Source organism: Lepisosteus platostomus, chromosome 4 (genome assembly GCF_059453375.1).
Source record: "Lepisosteus platostomus isolate fLepPlt1 chromosome 4, fLepPlt1.hap1, whole genome shotgun sequence".
In the NCBI taxonomy this organism is placed as follows: domain Eukaryota; kingdom Metazoa; phylum Chordata; class Actinopteri; order Semionotiformes; family Lepisosteidae; genus Lepisosteus; species Lepisosteus platostomus.
In genome coordinates this window covers 34515398-34539006 of record NC_142614.1, presented here as the reverse complement: position 1 = coordinate 34539006, position 23609 = coordinate 34515398, and the positions used below count along the sequence as shown (strand labels likewise).

The 23609-nt window shown below is 42.1% G+C and overlaps 1 pseudogene; it reads left to right on the top strand.

The window, feature by feature from the left end:
• The first annotated feature begins 2492 nt into the window (after nt 1-2492).
• LOC148673151 (uncharacterized) lies at nt 2493-23182 on the top strand (annotated as a pseudogene).
• The last annotated feature ends 427 nt before the right edge of the window (nt 23183-23609 follow it).

Genomic DNA, 23609 nt, shown 5'->3' with positions numbered 1-23609 from the left:
CGCCAGGTGGAGCTAATAAAGGTTAACCTCTCCTGTACAGTATTTGAGCTGTCACCAGAAAACGTTGGTTTCGAATCCTGATCACTGCTGAGGGACAATCTTTATTCAATTAAGAATTTAAGTTGTATACTCTTTAGAGTTTTAAATTTAAACAGTTTATTACAGCATGTTAATCATTAAACATTAAAAAGACGGTATATTTTATAAAAGCAAGATTGTTCTGTTGGACAAAAGTACACAGCCTACCACCTTTATCATAAATATTTTAATTATGCAGGAATATTTTATGCATCAAAGTCTTTACCGAAGATATTACTAATAGTATTAATAATGAATGACCTTGGACAAGCTGTAAGCTCAAAGTATTACCCTGGTCCACATTCTTTGTAACCGTCTTTGTAAACGAAAAGAGTTTATTTTTTCATTGACAAAAAGTAACACCACAGCATTTAGTTGATCCGATCACGCATTCGTTTCCAATCATACAAAGTAATTCTTGAGAATCTCCAATTCACCATGCCTTTCACATGCTCATAAACTATATTAATTTAGGAACATAAACATATTACTGTATGTAAACTGTACTGTATATTGCTGGTCTTGGTAGTTTAAAGAAAAAATACACACCAGTATTCCATTTCTCCCTAAACATTTTAAGCATCAGTCTTACATGTTGTTATTTGGGAAACGTTTTTTACATGCTCCTTCTGACCATATTAGGATTATATACTTTGTGAAAAGTGATAGTCTTTTAACCTTTTCTGTGAATTTGCTTCAGTTGGCTGTGCATTGTTATCTCAATCACCTGCTAATTCCTTTTACACCACTGGACGACAGGAGAATGTGACTGTACTGTATCTGTACAGAATGTGTGTTTCAATCAATACAGTAATTGATTAAAATCGCAATCGCGTGTTTAATTAAATACCTTTTTTGATTCACAATCTGAAAATGAAAACCGCGGTAAAGTCACCTTGAATTTAAAAAAATGATTTTGGCACGCCTGTAGCATTTTCACAAAACCTCCTACAGTTGTGAGAACACTTGCTTTGTGTATAAAGTACATTGTGAATGTTTTCACAGCCTTCACTTTGATGTTTTTATGCCATTTTTTTGACCACGCACGAATATTCCTATGTCCGTATCTTCGCAAAGGAATCAGTGTGAATTTCAATACTAATTAAATGACCACTGGCACTTTCCACCCCCTCTACATTCTCAGAGTAGAACAGACTAACCTTCTAATGAAAGACGGTACACCCCCCGCCCCCCCACGGACAGGAAAAGTGCCCACAAGCACTAACAGTAAACAGTAGCATGGTCAGAAGAATAACGTACAAACGTTTCCGAAATAACCAGATGTAAGACTCTGATGCTTAAAATGTTTAGGGAGAAAGTGGAATACTGGTGTGTATTTTTTCTTTAAACTACCAATACCAGCCGTATACAGTCTGTAACGTAGGGATTTCTATATGTCTTTATTTAGTGGTTACATTAGTGACAAAGACTAAACTTTTAGCTTCAGTAACGCGTACGCCGTATGGCATACATGTTTGTTTTGGGTTTTGCTTGTTCACATATCTCCCCTTTTTATAAAACAAATGGTTGAAAACTGTTCCAAAGCCACTGTTGTTTCATCAGTGAAAAGTACATCATGAAATGCCTCTCCCTGTTCAATCCACTGGAAAAAAGAAAAGGAGCATAAAGCGTCTGATGGTCATAAACGATATTCATTTAGGAACAGCATCAGAGATATGTTTTTAACTGCACTGCATCGGAGAGAATACCATAGTGTGTTTTTTTTACTACCTGGCGGAAACTGGGAATGGGGGTGACGGGAACTCTTAATCTAAATAAAAATAAACCTACTGTAAAAATAAGCAACCTACTGTACTTTCATTGCTGGCGCCAGAAGTGACGTCAAAACTGTGAGACTTGAAGTCAGAATTCTGAGTTACTAAGTCGGAATTCTGAGATATCATAGCGCGTTTTTTTTATTCCCTGGCGGAAACGGGCTTCCATAAAATCCAAATCCACTCGGTAACTCATCATCCATAAAATCTTACTTATCTCAAGTGTCCAGTTTTAGTGTTCTAGGGCACATTTTCTTCTCTTTTGTCTATTTCCTTTTCAAATAGTGACTTTTTGACAGATACACATCCCTTCAGACCCATAGCATTGTGTTGTCTTCTTACAATGGAAGCATTGACAGAAACACTTGTGGATTTTTTTCAGATCTGATGCAAGAGTGATAAAAACGTTAACTTCTGTCTATGTGATGGTGATGTTCTCAGTGGTCTACCAGGCCTTGCACGATTGTTAGGAGTCCCATTTTCTCTATATATTGTAGTAATTTTTATCTCCAGTTTTGGAATGTTGTTTTTCACTTATTTTCCTTTGACTTGTATTTTCCTAATGCAAGTGAATTATCTTTATAGCTAATCTTATCAGAAATATCGCCTCTTGCCATTTCAGATGCACATGACAAAGACATGTGCAAGGCAGCTATGGTGTGTTTGGGTAGTTGTTTGAATGTTAGTGTCACTTTTAATGGAAAGTGTTCTAATATAATGTCAGTGACAGTTTTGGGATCAACTTGTGTTGGGAGGACACAGCTGTAACTTGTTTGATTGGAAGGATGGAAGACTTAAAGAGCCAGAAGGGTGCACAAAAGTAAAGAGTGGGAAAACTAAATACTGATAGATTTGATATTATATTTAGTGTACTCTTCTGTCAAATATATGTTTCTTGCATTATTTTCTGACACCAAAAACTAAATAATTTGCACTGAATGGCTGTTTGAACTGGAAATTAAATAAATGCAAGGGTGGTCTCTGACTTCTGCACAGTACTGTACAGTATATTGATATTTTCACATATAGTAGATATTTACACTTCATACAGTACCTCAAAAATCCCGAATTGACTTTTTCCTTAAACCAGTATCAGCATATTGATCCACATAAAATGATGCTTTAAGTATGATATTTTGAAACTGAAAATTGATAATACACTATTCATTTTTAGATTGATGCCAGTGTCCTGATGTTAATGACAGATGAACAGATGAGGGATTATTTGCCGTCTTATGGACTGATTGGCAGATTGGCAGTGATGGGATATTGTAGGAGACACGAAAAAGAGCCCAACAGTAGGAAATCAAAGCTTTTTGATAGACTGAAGTCAAAACTGAATAAAAGAAAAAAGTGTAAGCATCCAGAAAATATCACTCATCATCAAGAGGTGAACACACAGAGGAAAGTAGGGAAAGTGGTGTTGGGCTGGGTGCTGTATGATGAAGGAAAAGGAGGCTTTATCCAGGTGAGAACCAAAAAGGGTGGTGGAACACGAAAGTTAAGTGTTTCAAAGAACTGGAAAAAAAAGACCTCATAACGGAGGCAATACGTTTATTTTTCTCAGATGGAAAGAATGCACATGGAAATATTTCTGAGTTTGATCTGACAAATTATCAAGAAGTTTCCTTAGATGAGGACAGTACAGTGGGAGCTCTATATGAAGCCTCAAAGGTAACTATCATGAGGTTCTATCTGTCAACCAAAAAGAAACATGACAGTGGTGATATGGAGACACAGCAAGAATCAAAAACTGCAGATCACTCACAGGAAAACACACAGGATTTTCCCTCTACAGACTCACAAATTGATCCACCATTGGAATTAGAAACATTAGATGTCATCTATGTTGGAAATACTGGAAATTATTTGAACTTAGGCAGTGATGACGTGGCACAATTTTATCCTGCAGATGTCACAGACAATTCTGGTTTAGCTCAGCAAAGTTCTACCATGTTTACTGGGGAAAATGTGGAGGATAGCAATATCATTACAATTTTCGATGGAGACCTCTCTGAGATGGGAGAACAAAGTCTAGAAGACACTTTGCCTCTGGCACAAGAACTCAGGGAACCAGACAAAAAAATCCTTGTTGTCCATCGCAGCCAGGTACTATCTGAGCTTATTGAACATTTCACTGATGAATGCCTTTCATATACTCAATCAGAAATTCAAGTAAAGCTTCTACTACCAAATGGGCAATATGAGAATGGATATGATGAAGGAGGCGTTCTCAGAGATTGCCTTTCTGAATTCTGGCATGAATTCTATGAACAATGTACAACAGGCAGCACTTTCAAGATACCATTTCTCCGACATGACTATGGCAAAAAAAAAGAGGCAGAGTATAGGTAAAATTATTTCTTTTGGTTGGCAGAAAGAGAAGTATTTGCCCATCAAGCTTGCTCCTGTAATCTTGGAACAGGCAGCTCTTGGATATGTGAAGAGTGATCTTGTTGACAATTTTCTAAAGTATGTCTCAGAATCTGACCGTTATACCTTGGAATGTTGTCGCAGAGACTTCAACAGTTCTGACCAAGATGAATTACTGGAAATCTTGGACAACTACAGCTGCCGAAGAATGCCAAATGCACACAACATTGAACAAATTCTGCAAGAACTGGCTCACAAAACCCTTATTCAAGAGCCTGCTTATGTTATCGAACAGTGGGAAAGTGTACTCGCTCCCCTCAGCAAAGCCCTTGAGGAAATTGAAACTGTATATAAAAACTTGCGGCCAACGGCAAGGAAAATCATACGGTCACTGAAGTTTCCCTGCACAATGAATGCACAGGAAAAGGAAATATCAAAGCATATTACAACATACCTGTGTAGCGGCGAGGCTTATTAATAAGAAAGAATTAAGTGTTCTAGGCTTTCCCATTTCTCTGTTCATCTCTGTGGTGCAGCCACAGAGAAACTATTCATGCAGGCTGATTTAAGGTTTCCTAGGACAGCTCCCAAAGGGGGATGCACTTAGCTAAGCCTGGCTATCATGATCAATGGTCATCCATTGGCGCCTATCTGTCTAGGGAGTGCCAGATGGACATCTGGACTGCATTCCTAAGTGTCAGGAGTAAGTGACTCATATCTCACCTTGATCAACCAATCAGGGACTGGTAGGGCTGAGTAACCCACGTGGGACTCTGATGCCCATGGAACTTTCAGCCAATCAACGAGCTGAAGTTCCTCCAGGTAAAAACAGGCAACACAGAGATTCAGTAAGATTCACTGGAGGATTCTGTGGACTTTTCTAAAGGGAATTCAAAGGAGAATTCCAGGGCAGGACGGCCCAGGAGCCGAAGGCTCCCAAGGGCAGGACATTCTCGCAGCGCGCCTCCTGACCATCCTGAGACTCAGCCCGGACAACCACGGAACGGCCAGTGTGTCCGAGTACCAGAACTTTCCTTTGTTCTAAGAGTCTAGAGCGGAGGTTGCCAGAGAGTAACCAGAGGATCCACCCGAGGTTAGCACCAGCAGCAGGCCTCGTGAACAGGTCGGAACTGTGGACAGCTGAATCACTATTCAGAACTAGCTCTTCATCAGGAACGAACCAGTCCTCTTCCTGACTTGCTGGAACCCACAGTCATCTTTTCTCCTGTGCACAAACTTTGCTAGTTAAAGCCAACACTAACTAGCCGGTCAGTGAGCAACAGCAGCGCACCGTCGCAAACCGCACAGCACAGCCTGGCACCGAGCCAGAGAGCGCGGATTGGACAGCAACAGCCTGCAACTGCTTCTTTGAGTCTGCAGGAGATCTGAATCCCCAGAGATTGGATGAGTATTCAACTTCAATGCATTACAGCTCAAGAATTCAATTATCCCAACCAGTTGATATCAATTTAATTCCCAAGAGTTATGTACTTGTTTTGAGTATCTAATGTAGAAGTTGTAACCAAGTTCATTTATGAAACGGTCTTAATGAATGATATACTGAACGTATGTCCTCTTGATATGTGTAACACTTTGTAACTGACTGAATATATACCTTTTGTATTCTGATAACCCTCTCGATAAGATCTGTTAGGTTTACATGCATATTCTATGTATTAATAAATGTATCCTCGTGTATTAGTACCTGTGTGTGTGCGTTGTTTTAGTTATGTCGCATGGTTGGACTCTAAAGCCATCAAAAGAATCAACTTTGTGATTTACTGCTACAATTAATAATTGTCTCAGTAAATGCCCAAACCCTACAGAACTGGTGCCTTCAGAGAGCCACTACATTACATATTTGGCGTCCCTGGGCCGGCTATGATTACATATTTGGCATCCCTGGGCCGGCAACGTTACATTTATGGCGTCCCTGGACTGGCGTGGCAAGACTGAAATGAGTCAACCAAGCGGAATAGTTCAATATAAAACGCCGCGGGTTTCATACACGACAATACAGTGTGCTGAAAGCCGAAAGAAAAAAAGTTCCCCTTGCTCTTTAAGCAGTACTTGATTTTGTGATCTTTTGCAATCTACCAGGTTGATTGCATACTTGATCTTGTGGTTTTCTGTGGTAAAACTGTGATTTCGTACTTAAAAGTAATACTCTTTAAGTTTAACGATGGTTGCTAAAAGGTCTGAATTCGAGTCGCTATTAAGCACTCTCTCTAGCAGCGACAGGTCTGACCACGATCTCTGCCATATCTCCGTCAGCGGAGAAGCTAGAATAAATCTCCATTCTCTGAGAGAGCTAGCGAAGGACATAGAGAGATTTGACCCTGCAGTGTCAGAGAATAATATCGAGAGTTATATTCAGGACCTCAGGTATAACCTGCAGTACCTGCCAAACGCCACAGAACAGGAGAAAGTGTTTCTGGTCAGGAAAACTACCAGCAGAGCTGTACATGATGGATGGCTAGGCAGATGAAAAAAGTCTGTAATGATTTTGAGGAGCTGTGTCAAGCACTTATCGAAGAATACAGTGCGTTTATGGACCCGACTGTTGCGATAGCCGCCGCTCTTAAGAGTCCCCTCGCGAATATTACGAGAGACTTAGACGAACTTATTTTGCAGGGCGAAATGATGAGGGTTGCGAAGAGAACACACATTTCAAGGGTTTATTCATTGCAAATCTCCACCCATCAGTCAGAAAGATGATCTTAATGCATACAGATGCACAGACCATGAAAATGACTGATATTAAGAGATTTGTGCAGAAAGCCTGGGAGTATGATGTCCAAAGTCGCTCTGAGCAAAAAGCTGCTAAAGCGACTGTGTTCGCCGTCAGAGCCAGCAGGGTTAACTCCCTCCTGCTCGAAGGAGCACAGGCTCCTGAGCTGGCTAAGCCCCATTCCAAAGCACTCACACAGGACCGCACCCAGCGTCCTAAGTGCCATGAGAACACCGGGGGAGGGAAAGGGCTAGAAAAAGCTGAACAAAAGGATTCAGTAGCCGCCCGCCTGGCCAGGCTTGAACAAGCTTTATTAGGACAGGGACAACCGCTCCCCAAGGCTGCCGGAAGCGTGAATGAGCTGATACTCTCCACTGGAGGAGGCGGAGACCCGCCCCCTCTCCCTCCCTCAGTCTATCTGATTGAGCGGAAGGGTTCCTGCCTGGATGAGGTCAGTCACTCCCAAGCGAGTGCTGACTCCACCCCTGAAGTCACAGAGCAGGCAGTAAAACACAGAGGAAAAGCAGGAAGCTTTTACCTCAAGGCTGCCATGGGAGATGTCTTACACAGTGAGACACTGATTGACACTGAGGTTGAAAGGTGTTTGATGTCACACGGCAAGCTCAAACGGGTTGAAAAAGAAAAGGGCATGCGACTCAGAGAGGAACCTTTGGTGGATCACCAGAAAGGCAAAGTGTGGAAACAGGTCAAGGCTTCTAAGCCTTCTGTACAGAAGGAAAGGGGGGCCAAGAGGCAGACTGTGCTCACACAGTGCCCACCGAACACAGAAGCCCATGCGGAGATTCCTTCTGTTCCCTCTGGACAAGAAATAAAAATATTTTCTTGTTCCCCGGATATACAGGGAAGTCGTGTCCCGGCTGAGGTCACAACAGCCTCCATGCCACAGGAGCGGTGCTCCAAGCAGCCTCCTGATCCACCAGGTAAAGCACACCCCTTTTACATCCCTGAAGAGGAGCAGATCTCCCCACCTGGTGATGAAAAGGAGCTTTCCCTGTGCACCCTGGCACCCAAGAGGGGTCAGGAACACCACCCTGTAGTGGTGGAAGGGATCCAGATGGCAGGAGAGCAGGTTGGTGATGTAGCCCTCACCCTTAGCCCTGAGAGGTCCTCTATTAGTGAGGATCTGCTTGAGCAGCTGTCACGGGGCCACCGCCAGGTGCCCTTGGTGCAACATTCACAGGTTAGACAGGAGGTCCAGCTGGACGCTGAGACTAGTGCGCTGTGGACACACCTGATCCCAGATGCCGATTCCCTCTGCTGTGACCTAGGGAACCTGCAGTCAGGTAACATTATTTCTCACAACTACCAGGTAGTGAGTAAGACTGACCTGATTGTTCCTGCCTCAACGGCAGGGTTGCCTACACACCCAGTCCCCCAGAAGGGACAGGGAATGAAAGCCGAGCCGGTTTTCTCACAGCCACCAGCTCAGTCTGTCAGTCTGAGTCTGACCAACAGTGGTTCAGCCAGACTGGAGCTGGATGGTCAAGTCACCCGCCTGCCAGTGCAGGACATCGCAAAGAGGGGTGTCAGAATCCCCGCCTGCACTGACATGGGCCTGGTGAGTGATAGTAAGTTCAAAGACAGTGAACTAGCTATCCCAGTGCTGGGGCAGCTCCCTGAACCCCTAGCGAGGGAAGGGGGGAGCGAGCAGGTGTCCTACACCTACCCCCAGCGAACGATTGTAAACATGCCGATAGAGGGATTCCTCAATCAGGAAGTGTGCAGGGTGGACCTGAACAGTGAGAATGGGATAACAATCCCAGATCACTCAGGTGCTCCAGATGACCACTCAGCCGAGGGTCAGGCATGCTCCACCGCTGCACCGCCCCCTGCAGGGTTCCTAGAGCACAGGCATGAACAAATCAAAAACGCAGATGCCCTGGAAAAGGAGGAGCAGCATCAGCAGCTGCGTCAGATTTCCCCAGATTTCCAGGATGTTGGTGCCCAAGATGCCACAGGGAATACTGAGAAAGACACCATGTACACGCTGTGCCAGCTTAGAAAGGCAACAGTCACTCAGAAGGAGATGACTGGGATCAGCCACCCGAAAAGACTTTTGGGAGGACTGATTGCTGCCGCCACTGTTGTGCGTTTGCTATTTCTGGTAGGTTTGTGTGCTACTGGCACTCTCACCCTGACTGCCCCAAGAAGGCAGGTGTCAGAAATGCCAGAGGGTAGTGACAGACTGTATCAACAGCAGCAAAATTTGGAAAGCTTAGGGAAAACCCTAAAGGCAACTTCCTATGCAACAGGCTTATTCCCCAACCAGTGGACATGATTGTTGGTGTTATACAGTGGGTATATGCTTGTGTGCAACAGGCCAGAATGTTGACACAAGACCTGTTAAGGGAGTTTAGTGCCACTGTAGCCAGTCTAGCCATGGCACAATTCCCAACCCACTTGATTCCACTCTTCTCAGTAGAGTAGTATGTGACATTAACCCCATCGCTCAAAGCTCACCCAGAAGGCAATCCAAGATTGAATTCGGTTCCAAATCTTGAGATGGGTATGGCTACCAAAGCTATCCATTGGCTGTGTCTAAACGATTCACCAATGAAGGGTGTAAAGCTACTTACAAGCAGATGGAGGTTAATGAACCCCATGAAGAGCAGGTGGGAAGTAAATGGCTGATCAGCACACCACATTTAACTGACACTATGACTTGTGACAGGCATGATACAGCTACCACAATGCAGCTACCTAATCAAACAGTTTTCCTGCAAGTTCCCGAGGAGGCCATAGTACAGCATGGTAACTTAACACTGTACGGTCTGGAACCAGACAATATAAGACCAAACTTGAGGTCATGGATGCCTTCAGGTGCCACACTAAGGAATTGGATAGAAATCCAAGAAACAGTAAGCCCTGAAGAGGTACAGGTAGTTGAGTTTGCTTTAATGGAACAAACCTCCAAACCACCCTAGCAGATACCCAACACAGGTGTTGTGGTTTATCGGGGGGCTGGGAACAGGAACTGGTGTTATTGTAACACTACTGCTGGGAAGCTGGATCATGACTGACAGTGTACTCTGAATGCTGTAGTCTTACATCAAGATGTACTCGGGGTAGCATGAATGAGTCAAAGGTAGCATGTCAAAAGAAAGGAAGTGATTTCTCCCCAAATATCTACTACAGAGGTATCAGATATTAACAGTGAACTTCCTGATGTGTAATGCCTAGACTGAGACGATGTCTCCTACCGTGTTTATACATACTCCAGATGTTATTCATCCTGTTTGTATCCAACGCTGGTTCCGGTATGAATTCTCAAGGAGTAATGTGGACATTTAAGATTAATGTTCTAATGGCAAGGGACATCACTTAACTCTGTTTTGTTTTGAAGGCAACAATGCCTCAGGACCTCGTGACCTTCAAAAAGGGGGGATATGTAGCAGCGAGGCTTATTAATAAGAAAGAATTAAGTGTTCTGGGCTTTCCCAAATGAGGCCCTATCTCTCTGTTCATCTCTGTGGTGCAGCCACAGAGAAACTATTCATGCAGGCTGATTTAAGGTTTCCTAGGACAGCTCCCAAAGGGGGATGCACTTAGCTAAGCCTGGCTATCATGATCAATGGTCATCCATTGGCGCCTATCTGTCTAGGGAGTGCCAGATGGACATCTGGACTGCATTCCTAAGTGTCAGGAGTAAGTGACTCATATCTCACCTTGATCAACCAATCAGGGACTGGTAGGGCCGAGTAACCCATGTGGGACTCTGATGCCCATGGAACTTTCAGCCAATCAACGAGCTGAAGTTCCTCCAGGTAAAAACAGGCAACACAAAGATTCAATAAGATTCACTGGAGGATTCTGTGGACTTTTCTAAAGGGAATTCAAAGGAGAATTCCAGGGCAGGACGGCCCAGGAGCAGAAGGCTCCTAAGGGCAGGACATTCTCGCAGCGCGCCTCCTGATCACCCTGAGACTCAGCCCGGACAACCACGGAACAGCCAGTGTGTCCGAGTACCAGAACTTTCCTTTGTTCTAAGAGTCTAGAGCGGAGGTTGCCAGAGAGTAACCAGAGGATCCACCCGAGCAGGCCTCGTGAACAGGTCGGAACTGTGGACAGCTGAATCACTATTCAGACCTAGCTCTTCATCAGGAATGAACCAGTCCTCTTCCTGACTTGCTCGGACCCACAGTCATCTTTTCTCCTGTGCACAAACTTTGCTAGTTAAAGCCAACACTAACTAGCCGGTCAGTGAGCAACAGCAGCGCACCGTCGCAAACCGCACAGCACAGCCTGGCACCGAGCCAGAGAGCTTGGATTGGACAGCAACAGCCTGCAACTGTTTCTTTGTGCCCGCAGGAGATCTGAATCCCCAGAGATTGGATGAGTATTCAACTTCAATACATTACAGCTCGAGAATTTAATTGTTATCCCAACCAGTTGATATCAATTTAATTCCTAAGAGTTATGTACTTGTTTTGATTATCTAATGTAGAAGTTATAACCAAGTTCGTTTATGAAACGGTCTTAATGAATGATATACTGAACGTATGTCCTCTTGATATGTGTAACACTTTGTAACTGACTGAGTATATACCTTTTGTATTCTGATAACCCTCTCGATAAGATCTGTTAGGTTTACATGCATATTCTATGTATTAATAAATGTATCCTCGTGTATTAGTACCTGTGTGTGTGCGTTGTTTGAGTTATATCGCATGGTTGGACTCTAAAGCCATCAAAAGAATCAACTTTGTGATTTACTGCTACAATTAATAATTGTCTCAGTAAATGCCCAAACCCTACAGAACTGGTGCCTTCAGAGAGCCACTACATTACATATTTGGCGTCCCTGGGCCGGCTATGATTACATATTTGGCGTCCCTGGGCCGGCAACGTTACACCTGCGAGAGTGTGATGGAAGGAAACAGTCTCTGTTCCTGAGGTTCTGCACAGGCTTCTTGGCAAGACTGTAACTGTTGACTTCATGGATATGCAAGGATTTGAGAGAAGACCTATGGCACATACATGTGGCTGTTATTTGAGAGTGTCTATTCATTATGATAGCTATCCTGACTTCAGGTGTGGAATGAACAAAATTTTGGAAAGTAATATATGGGTAATATATGGGTAATGGACATAGTTTAGTATTAGAAATATGTGCATCTTTCACCATTCAAAACTTAAGTAAAGTATACTTATTCACAGCATGCATTTAAAGGCCATCTGACCAAGTCTGTACCTTTACACATATAAGCATATAAGATATACTGTGTTTTGAGTGTACTTATGATAGAATGTTCATAATTTCACTTAAGAAATTAAAAATTCTCAGGTTAAATTGCACTTTTATTTTTGTCATTTTGGTACAATAATTTCTTTTAGACTGATTGTTCATACAGTATATTGAGTGAGAAACTAATAGATGTTTTTTCACCTTAAAAAAATATGGTGATGCAGTTTAATAAAAGTTCTTTTTTGAGCCATGTGCATTCTCTAAGCTACCAAGCACTTTTGTGCCAATGAACTCTGCTGCCATGTAGTGTCTAATAATGTTACAATTTTTGCGTTGTATGTAATTTAGTCACAATATGGAAGCAGAGTTTATTTGATCAACAACTGGACAGTTCATGGCAAAGAAGATCACTTTGGTCAGCACTTGATTGAGAATGAATCTTTGTCATTAACTCTTCAGTTAGATGTTTCTTGGGGTAGCGGTAACTTTGCAGAATCTGATTTTTTTTATTTGTGTTTGACTAGTTTGGCTATTTGTGGATTTTGTCCGACATTTTTATGAAACGTCAAGATTGCAGATGAGTTCAAATTCAATGAGTTCAAATGCCTTGCGTTTAGTGAATATTATTTGTACTCTATTTTCATTGCATTTGGTGAAAGGAAATGAGAGAGGTGAGGTAATGTTATTGTCAAACATTTCATATAATGTTAGATAATGTTATTGTCAAATCAAAGTTGGGTTGCTTTTATGTGTGAACATTATCTATAGTCCATTAAAGATTGTTGACACTGTTCATTTGTTCCTTGTTTCATCCTATTTCACACTCAATGTTAAATCAGATCTAAAGACAACACATTAAAAGTGGTAACATCTTTACCACTTTTAATGTGTAACATCAAATGCTGTGGCATTTGAGAAAAACAAAACACCCTTATACCTAGATCCCACATTTGTAAGCAGTTTATCTAATCCAGAGAGTGCAAAGTCCCCTATTCTCCTATTCCTACTCAAGGTCCAGCCCATTGAGGACCATTTCACGTAGTCTTAAGTAAAGGTCAGTGATATCAAACACATCACCTGGCATTGCAAGGTTCTGTTCAGCCATCAGTTCAACACAAAGATGGAAGACATCCTCATCACAGGGGTAGTCCTTTACACAACAGTCTTCTTGACAGATATCAACTTTGATTTGGTCAACTGCCTGCAAATAGTTCTGTGCGCCATATGAACTGGGGGTAGCATACATCACTGAAGGTCGTCCACTGGGAGCGCGAGGGTTGTGGGTTGGCCTTATTCTGTGATTATTCCAGGCAGTCAGCGCTTCATTGAGCTCCTCCTACACAATAGAAATCAATTGTTTTAAAATAAGGTTTGTTAAATCACTTTATGGAACTCAAAGAAGAGATCTTTAATAAGTATAATAGTATAAAACATAGTCGAATTTTATGTTTTAATATTCATATAAAAATCTGTAATGACAGGTATGTTACATTTACCTGTATGGTGTTTTGGAAGCAAAACTGAATGAGTGATTTGTCGATGAAGGTGTCAACAAAATGCCCATTGTCTCTAAGCTGTTCAAAATGGTCCATCCAAAACTGCCTGCACTATGCTCTTAGTGTAGCCCACCAGCGTTCAATTCTCTGATTCCCAGTACTTGGGCCAAGAGTGACAGATTCTGTGCTATCCTCATTCATTTCGCGCAGAAACCTTTGCATTACGGCAACGTGGGTGTTTTGGGTTCCATGATCAATTTGTACTCTTTGTGGAAGACCGTTGTTCTTATAGACAGCGTCTATAAAATAACCCGCAATAATTCGTGGGTCATTATTGGTTTTGTATGCTTCTAACCAGATCATTTTTCTCGAGAAGCCATCAATGCACCCGTTGATGCATATCCCGTAAGGTTTTAATTTGTCATACCCTTCTGTCATACCCGACTGCCGTCGCATCATCCAGGTGGATGCTACACATTGGTGGTGGTGGAGGGGAGTCCCCATTACCTGTAAAGCGCTTTGAGTGGAGTGTCCAGAAAAGCGCTATATAAATGTAAGCAATTATTATATTATTATTACTCCTCGCCCGTCCATAAGGCACAGTAACTGACGGACAGTCTCTCTATCCGTTATTATCCCTGCTATCCAGCATTTCTGGTGCATCCACTGATAGCCATGATGTCTGCCAGAAGTCTGTAGCTGTTGTTGTATGAATGAGGCAACCTCCGCTTCATCTGTCTTGTTTCGCCTTCGCCAGAGCTGATTCTTACACAGCATTCTTTCCAAGGTCCGAAGACTCATTGTTTTACATTGTGTGATTCCTCCAATAACACCAAAATTTCATGGTTTGTGTAACCACGACAAAATAAGTCCTCTATAATGGTGTCCATCTTGCAAACCGTGTAGGGATTATAACGAGCAGAACTATTGTAGACCTGCATTAATTTGATTTTTATCAGGGCACTTGACAATACAAGTCTTCATGCTTTTAGATCTTGTACAATTTATGAATGATTTTAAGTCGCAATTCTGAGTTACTAAGTCGGAATTCTGACTTACTAAGCCACAATTCTGAGATACTAAGTCGCAATTCTGAGATACTAAGTCGGAATTCTGAGTTGCTAAGTTGCAATTCTGAGATACTAAGTCAGAATTCTGAGTTGCTAAGTCGCAATTCTGACATACCAAGTCGGAATTCTGAAATACCATAGCACGTTTTTTTTTACTCCCTGGCGGAAACAGGCTTCCATACAAAGGAGGTTGTCTGTTATAGTGGACATAAAAACAAGAGTTTGCTGCGGCGTTATTGGAAACCCAAATTTTCCAATACCAAATTGCTGGTATTATATCCTAGAAGACACAGACTGGCGCCAGACCGGGAGAATGCCCGCAGCGTAAAAGAAAATGCCTGATGAACTAGGGATTGGACAGTTTCCAAGTGCTTGTACAATCGATGGAAATGTTCAAATAAATGTGCAAAAGAAATAAACAAAATAATCATTTATTTCTTTATCATATTGGCTAGCTAATAGATAGGGTGGAGAGATACACAACGTAGTACTAATGGACAAGAAGATGTGTCACCTGGCTAGTGCAGAGTGAGACGCAGAGGCAATACTGATGGGCATGAAGGGTTTACAGCTAACACTGGACAGGGAGAGAGAGAAAAACTGATGTACTAAAGGCTTGAATGCTTTAGTGTTCACATTAAGCTGGAAGAGAGGGAAAGAGACACTGAGGCAGAACTGATGGACAAGAAAGGTTTGGAGCTCATACTGGGCCGGGTGAGAGAGACACAATGGCAATACTAATGAGCACAAAGGGTGTAGAGCTAATACTAGGCCAGGAGAGATAAACATAGAAGTAGTTCTGAAGGACATTACGTGCTGTCACTGGGCTGGGTGAGAGACAACGATGCAGAAATGATGGACATGATCGGTTTGGAGTAGACACAGGGGAGAGAGGGAGACAATGGATTGAACAGGCATATAATTGTAACTTTTTACTTACACCACATTAAGGAACAAACAAGTGTATAAAACAGATCAGAAATCTTTAACTGCTAATCCAAGGAAATATTTCACACATCTGATAATCTGACCCAGAGGGGTCAACAATCGAATGCAAGAAATAATTGTTTAATAAATATTAAGTAATAAATTAATAACATATGAGTCTTTCCTAAAAGAAAATCTATTAATAATATTTCCTTCTTTTATATAACATTTTTAAGGTACTTTTTCAAAGCATCTTTTTGCAGTGTTTCAATGATTACTGTATCCAATACAGGTCCAGGCCAATACTGAATTTGCAATAACTACTACATGAGTTACAAAATATATATATTAAAACCGGACAGGACAAGAAATACATACTGTACATTTTTTCACTCACTGATTAGTAAACTACCATAAAAAACTACCATAGTCTAAATGTAGTCTAAATACTAATAATCATGCTGACCACCTGCTAACAATGTGACGTGGCTGTGCTTCAGGTCCATCACAGCAAGCTGCAATAATATTTTCTCGGTTGAACACCAAGGTATAAAATAAATTGTAATGCAAGTATAGAACATCCTTTTTTGAGGGTCATTACATGGTGTAAAATGTACAGTACACAAAATGATTTTAAACACTAACGTTTTAAAAATAAAACCTCAACAAAAGATATCACATTTTATTTCTGACAGAACGCCATTTCAAGGCTGAAATGCAGAGCGCACTGCGTGTACAACCATCTCTCTCATTTAAAAGAATACCTTATTAAACATTACACACGAGCCAAGACATCAAATTAATAATCTCCTAAAAAGCAAATAATAAAATACTATTTACTATTGCTCAGTCTCTTATGTAATGTCTAAAATGATTTAGCTAGCTACAATAGTTAAATCGTTTTAGGTGGTGGTTCTGTGGCTAGGATCTGTGCCTGTGGCTGGGAGGTTGCCAGTTCAAGTCCCGCAGCCAGCAGAGGAATCCTACTCCATTGGGCCCCCAAGCAAGGCCCTAAACCCCAATTTCTCCAGGGGCGCTGTATAAATAGCTGCCCTGCACACTGACCCCAAGCTTGTCTGTCTGTGCCTCTGTGACAGAGGGATCTCTGTCACCGTCCGCGGATGGTACAGTACACTACACACATTATTCCCCTTAAGTTGCACACATTCATGCATCCACTTTATTGTCAGCTAGCTAGCTCATGAGGATGCACACTCGGGGCTCGGCTAGCAGTTTCCCATTTCATACATGCAAAACATAACCACATTTTATTTCGAAATCAGTTCCTGTTATCTGTAGGAACTCAGACACAAACACAAACTCTGAAGGTAAATTGCAATGAACTGAAAGTAGCGTACTAACAGGAGTTAAACCCGTGCTTAGCACACAGCTGCGGTTTAAACTTGTGCTCCACCTTAAGACCAATTGCAATGAACTTTGCCGCTGTGCTTAGTCCGCAGCACCATGCTAAACCTGTTCTCAATTGCAACGAACGCAAAGTGCCCTCTAGAGGTGACTAAAGTAGCGGACTAACTTAAACCACCTCTTCAGATGGTTTAGGCAAATTAGTACCGTACTTGGTGTAACGCTAGATCGCATTAGAAGCATCCCGAATGTGGTGGAAATACTGTCGTGTCGTCACTAGGTACTGAATTTATGCATCCATCGCTTGGAAATTTATTGCAATATTTAACTCAAATTGCTTAACACTCATACCACATTTATTAATAATGAAGTTTATTAATACGTGTGTATTAACAGAAGTGTTAAGAGAACGTTATATACAGTGCCTTGCGAAAGTATTCGGCCCCCTTGAACTTTTCAACCTTTTGCCACATTTCAGGCTTCAAACATAAAGATATACATTTTTTATTTTATGTGAAGAATCACCAACAAGTGGGACACAATTGTGAAGTGGAACGAAATCTATTGGATTTTTGAAACTTTTTTAACTAATAAAAAAATGAAAAGTGGGGCGTGCAAAATTATTCGGCCCCTTTACTTTCAGTGCAGCAAACTCACTCCAGAAGTTCAGCGAGGATCTCTGAATGATCCAATGTTGTCCTAAATGACTGATGGTGATAAATAGAATCCACCTGTGTGTAATCAAGTCTCTGTATAAATGCACCTGCTCTGTGATAGTCTCAAGGTTCTGTTGAAAGCGCAGAGAGCATCATGAAGACCAAGGAACACACCAGGCAGGTCCGTAATACTGTTGTGGAGAAGTTTAAAGCCGGATTTGGATACAAAAAGATTTCCCAAGCTTCAAACATCCCAAGGAGCACTGTGCAAGCGATCATCTTGAAATGGAAGGAGTATCAGACCACTGCAAATCTACCAAGACCTGGCCGTCCCTCTAAACTTTCAGCTCAGACAAGGAGAAGACTGATCAGAGATGCAGCCAAGAGGCCCATGATCACTCTGGATGAACTGCAGAGAACTACAGCTGAGGTGGGAGAGTCTGTCCATAGGACAACAATCAGTCTTACACTGCACAAATCTGGCCTTTATGGAAGAGTGGCAAGAAGAAAGCCATTTCTCAAAGATATCCATAAAAAGTCTCGTCTAAAGTTTGCCACAAGCCACCTGGGAGACACCCCAAACATGTGGAAGAAGGTGCTCTGGTCAGATGAAACCAAAATCGAACTTTTTGGCCACAATGCAAAACGATATGTTTGGCGTAAAAGCAACACAGCTCATCACCCTCAACACACCATCCCCACTGTCAAACATGGTGGTGGCAGCATCATGGTTTGGGCCTGCTTTTCTTCAGCAGGGACAGGGAAGATGGTTAAAATTGAGGGGAAGATGGATGCAGCCAAATACAGGACCATTCTGGATGAAAACCTGTTGGAGTCTGCAAAAGACCTGAAACTGGGACGGAGATTTATCTTCCAACAAGACAATGATCCCAAACATACAGCAAAATCTACAAAGGAATGGTTCACAAATAAACGTATCCAGGTGTTTGAATGGCCAAGTCAAAGTCCAGACCTGAATCCAATCGAGAATCTGTGGAAAGAGCTGAAAACTGCTGTTCACAAATGCTCTCCATCCAACCTCACTGAGCTCGAGCTGTTTTGCAAGGAAGAATGGGCAAGAATTTCAGTCTCTCGATGTGCAAAACTGATAGAGACATACCCCAAGCGACTTGCAGCTGTAATCGCAGCAAAAGGTGGCTCTACAAAGTATTAACGCAAGGGGGCCGAATAATTTTGCACGCCCCACTTTTCATTTTTTTATTAGTCAAAAAAGTTTCAAAAATCCAATAGATTTCGTTCCACTTCACAATTGTGTCCCACTTGTTGGTGATTCTTCACATAAAATAAAAAATTTATATCTTTATGTTTGAAGCCTGAAATGTGGCAAAAGGTTGAAAAGTTCAAGGGGGCCGAATACTTTCGCAAGCCACTGTACATGGAGCGTGAGCTTTAATGTGTTCTTTAAAATCTGTGAGTCAACTGAATATATCTTAAATATTTTATTGTGATGGGTCTCCATATTTGTGATTATCAGAGGAAAGCAGGGATAAGGAGGAAATGGGTGGCACCCAAGCATACAGTACGTTAAAGAAAAAAAATGGCATCTTAAAAGTGATTTATGATAGTTCACTGTCCTGTGGCTGTGGTCCAATAATGACTGTGTTGAAACAGCCAGAGTGTGCTGAATGCCTTGGAGATGGAAGAGGTGGCTCATCCCAGTCAATCGCAAGGTTGTGTAGGACTGCACATGACATGATGATGGTGCTGGCTCTTGATGGCTGGTATGCAAACCAAATAACAGACAAGCAGAGCCATCCTGCGTTTTTATGACTCCTGTTATAGCGCTGCTCTTGTAATATTGTAGGACTGTGCACGGGTGTCAGATGTTTAAACTAAATTTCCTGACAATGTAAGTTTTTAACTTGAGAACTGCATTTAGGCAACAATTTACCGGATGATGGTACATAGTTATTAATAAGATACTCAATTGCTATTAGTCACAAAACAAATGAGAACAGCAGCTGCACGTTTGAAACAGAATGCTACTGTACTATTGCGGCTTTATTTTCCTTTGTTTAACAAGACACTCCGGACGAACAAGCGAACACATTGCTACTGCTAAATCATTACAAAAGACACCAACTAATGACCAGCAAAGTTAACTGTTTTATTTTTTAATAGAACTGGAAATTAAACGTATAAATTACTTGAGCAAAAAAAGAAACATTGTTCCTCTGACCTTCTAAGCATTTCTATTGTTTAAGGTAATACCTTTATCACGTTGTGTGCCTTTTTGCTCACTTTTGAGAATTTTCATTTTCTCTTGAAATAAACTTTTCTCTCTCTCCTCCTGTGTCAGCAGGAGCTTACAGTGCGTTACAAATTAAGTTCTTCTGTAGACAGTTCCAACATCTTCCTTTCAAAGTGGGGAAGAGCTTTCTGGCATGTTGCTCTGCTAAATCGTGTTGGCTGATCATCTCCCTCTGCCTGGTTATTGGGAGCTTCTACACCAGTAGTTCTCAAACTTTTTGGACCAAGTACCACCCCTGATCAAACCAAAGCATAGTACCACCTACAAGTCATCATCTCAATGACCAACATGAGCGCGTGTGCGTGCACACACTCACATACACATATAATAAATATTATAATAATAAACTTTATTTGATATAGCACCTTTAAAGGTGGCTTCTCAAAGCACTTTACAGAATGACAAAAGGAACAATAACAATAATTAAAAATTAACAATAAAAAGCACCATTTCAGTGAGAGGGGTGAGCCTGTCTAGTCTTTAGTGTTTATGTGAATTCATTGGTCGAGCCTTGATATTTAATTCACAACAGTGTCTAACAGATTTTAAATCCTCAGGCATTTTCTTGATGGCCAAGGCCTCGCGGTGGATGCTGCAGTTCATATCTGGAGCAACCTCTAATTTGTGCAACTACACACGGTATGTTGGCTTGTCATCGCTCTAGCACCGTCTGTACAAGCTCCGGCACATTTTATTCAGTCAATCCCATTATCTTCGATAAATTCATTCAGAAGCTAAAATATTTGCTCTCCTGTAGTTCCTGTTGGTAGCGGCTTACAGAACAGAAAGTCCTCATGTGACATGCCCTCAAACTCGTATCGAACATAAACGTGCAAATTGGCCAAATCAACGACATTAATAGACTCATCTAATTGCAGTGAAAAGCATCTGCTCATCCTAAGGCACTCTATCAGCATGCTTTTGACATCATCTGCCATATCGATAATTCTGAGTGACTGTGTCTTTCGGAGGGTGCAGCAGGTCGAGCTGTTTAGCAGCACGTATTATGATATGTGTCAGCTCTTTTGCTAACGGTAAACAAACTTCTTCACAAGTAGTGTGGCGCTTACCTGCTTTAGCAATCTGCAAGCTTGCATTTTCCTCAGTTTCTATTTCAGGAGTTTGCCTCCGAAGTTAAAAGAAGTTTTTATTTCATGCACATGGGAGCGAAACACAGAGATGCTCTGTGTATTTTTCTCAAATTAACCTAGAACAGTTCTTAAATATTTTTCTATCTATCATGCTTTCCTGTGCTCACAAGATTGCCAGCGTTCGTAGTACGCATTTCTATGCTTTCCTGTGCTTACAACATTGGCATTATTCCAAAATCCCGCACATTCTCCTACCTTGCGATTTGTTGGAGATAACTTTTTTTTAAATACAATTGGTCACTTTTGTTTGTAGCACACATTCTTATAGAATGGTATAGAATTACATTGTAGCTCTTGTGTCCACTCAAGTATTAGCGTGCGCTGTATTGTAGTACGTAGGCTGCGTATTTGACACAAACTCATTTTATTAAAATAGAAAATATAAAAACCCATCCTAATTTTTCAGTGCACACAACAAAGTTCCAGGGTCATATGGCGTACCGCCTGGCGGCACTCCGCGTACCACAGTTTGAGAACCACTGTTCTACACTACTCTCCACTCCACTACACCGGCTTACATGAGTGTCCAGGCCAGAGGCACCTTCTCTGTCAGAGTTAGTCTCATCTTGTGGCTGCAGAGAATGTTCTTTCTTGTTATATCTGAAATGTGTTCTACATTTGAGAGAGTCGATGATCTCACAGTATCTACAGAGAAGGGACTATGTTCTGAAGAACAATCATAAATAATCACTTTTAAGTTGACGACTTTTATTCTTTAACATATGCTTGTGTTTGCCTACAGATATTACTCTCTGTCCCCACTTCCTCCAAATTTGGAACACTGTGCAAACAGCTAGGCGAAGACCAATCCCCTGCCCTGAAGACTAGGGTGACGCCCCTAACGACGACCCTGATGAGTCGATCCCACAAGAAGGAGGAGTTGAGTTTGAAAATATGGATTTACCGGACTGGGAACCCCCAGAACGTCGTGGTAAGTTTGGGACGGCCCAATTAGAGGATGGAAACTTGAGATATGCGTGGTGACATGTCAGGAAAATTGATGGGAAGTGGTGTACAGATCCTAGCACAGTGAGTTACCCATATTTCATGACAAGGAATAATCTCCTCTATCAGGTGCAGCAGAAGGGACAGGAGGAAGTGGAACAACTCCTTATTCCCCGGGCCTACCAGATGAAGCTCCTCAACTTGGCTCATAGCCACCCCCTGGGAGGACACCTGGGGGTAAAGAAGACGTCTGAGAGACTCCTCTCTAGGTTCTTTTGGCCAGGGATCTATAAGGCCATCGAGAAGTATTGTCAGGAATGCCCCGAGTGTCAGAAAAGTGCACCACAACCCTACTATAAAAACCCTTTGATTCCCCTCCCAATTATTGAAACCCCCCTTGAACGGATTGGGATGGATTTGGTGGGACCCCTGATCAGAACCACCAAAGGTCACCAGTATATTTTAGTAATAGTGGACTATGCTACAAGGTACCCCGAAGCCATTCCGGCCACTGCCAAAAACATAGCTAGGGAGCTGGTACAACTGTTCGCTAGGGTCGGAATTCCTAAAGAGATCTTAACTGATCAAGGAACTCCTTTCATGTCCAAAGTCATGCGAGACTTATGTAAGCTCCTCGGTATACAGCAGATCCGAACCTCAGTCTAGCACCCTCAAACCGACGGTCTAGTAGAACGTTTTAATAAGACCCTGAAAAGCATGCTGAGGAGGACTATGCAAAAGGATGGAAAAATTGGGATCAACTGCTCCCGTATCTCATGTTTGCGGTTCGGGAAGTACTGCAGGCCTCGACCGAATTTTCCCCCATTTGAATTATTATATTCTCGGAAACCACGGGGCCTATTGGACGTGGTCAAAGAATCGTGGGAGCATCAACCTGCCCCTTTACAAACTATCATTGAGCATGTGGAACAGATGAGAGAAAGAATAAATGTTATTGTTCCCATAGTGAAAGAAAAGCTGGAGGTTGCGAGGGAATTTCAGACTGGGGACAGAGTACTGGTCTTAGTCCCAACCCCAGAGTGTAAATTCTTGGCTCCCTGGCAGGGGCCTTATGAAGTGGTGGAAAAGGTGGGGCCGGTCAATTATAAGGTCAAGCAACATGACAGGAGACGGTAGCATCAAATATACCACGTCAATTTGCTGAAGAAATGGCATGGTTCCGAAGTTCTACTCACTCACTTTTCCCCGGACCCTCTGGAAGAATAAACGGGTGCGGTAGCCGTGGGAGACCTGGCTCAGAAACAGGAATTACAAGAATTCCTAACCCAAAACAAAGATTTTTTTTACCCTAACCCTAACCCTAACCCTAACCCATCTTATACAACATAAGATTATCACGGAACCCGGGAAGAAGGTAAGACCACCCGTCCCTCAAATATACGGTTAACATATCTTCCACCACTCTTCCGTTTCTAGACATCCACTTGTCTATCAAACACCCCTGACTGTCCACTTCAGTTTATTACAAACTCACGGATTCACACAGCTACCTCCTGTACAGCTCATTTTACCCCAACCGCACTAAAAACTCTCTTCCTTTCGT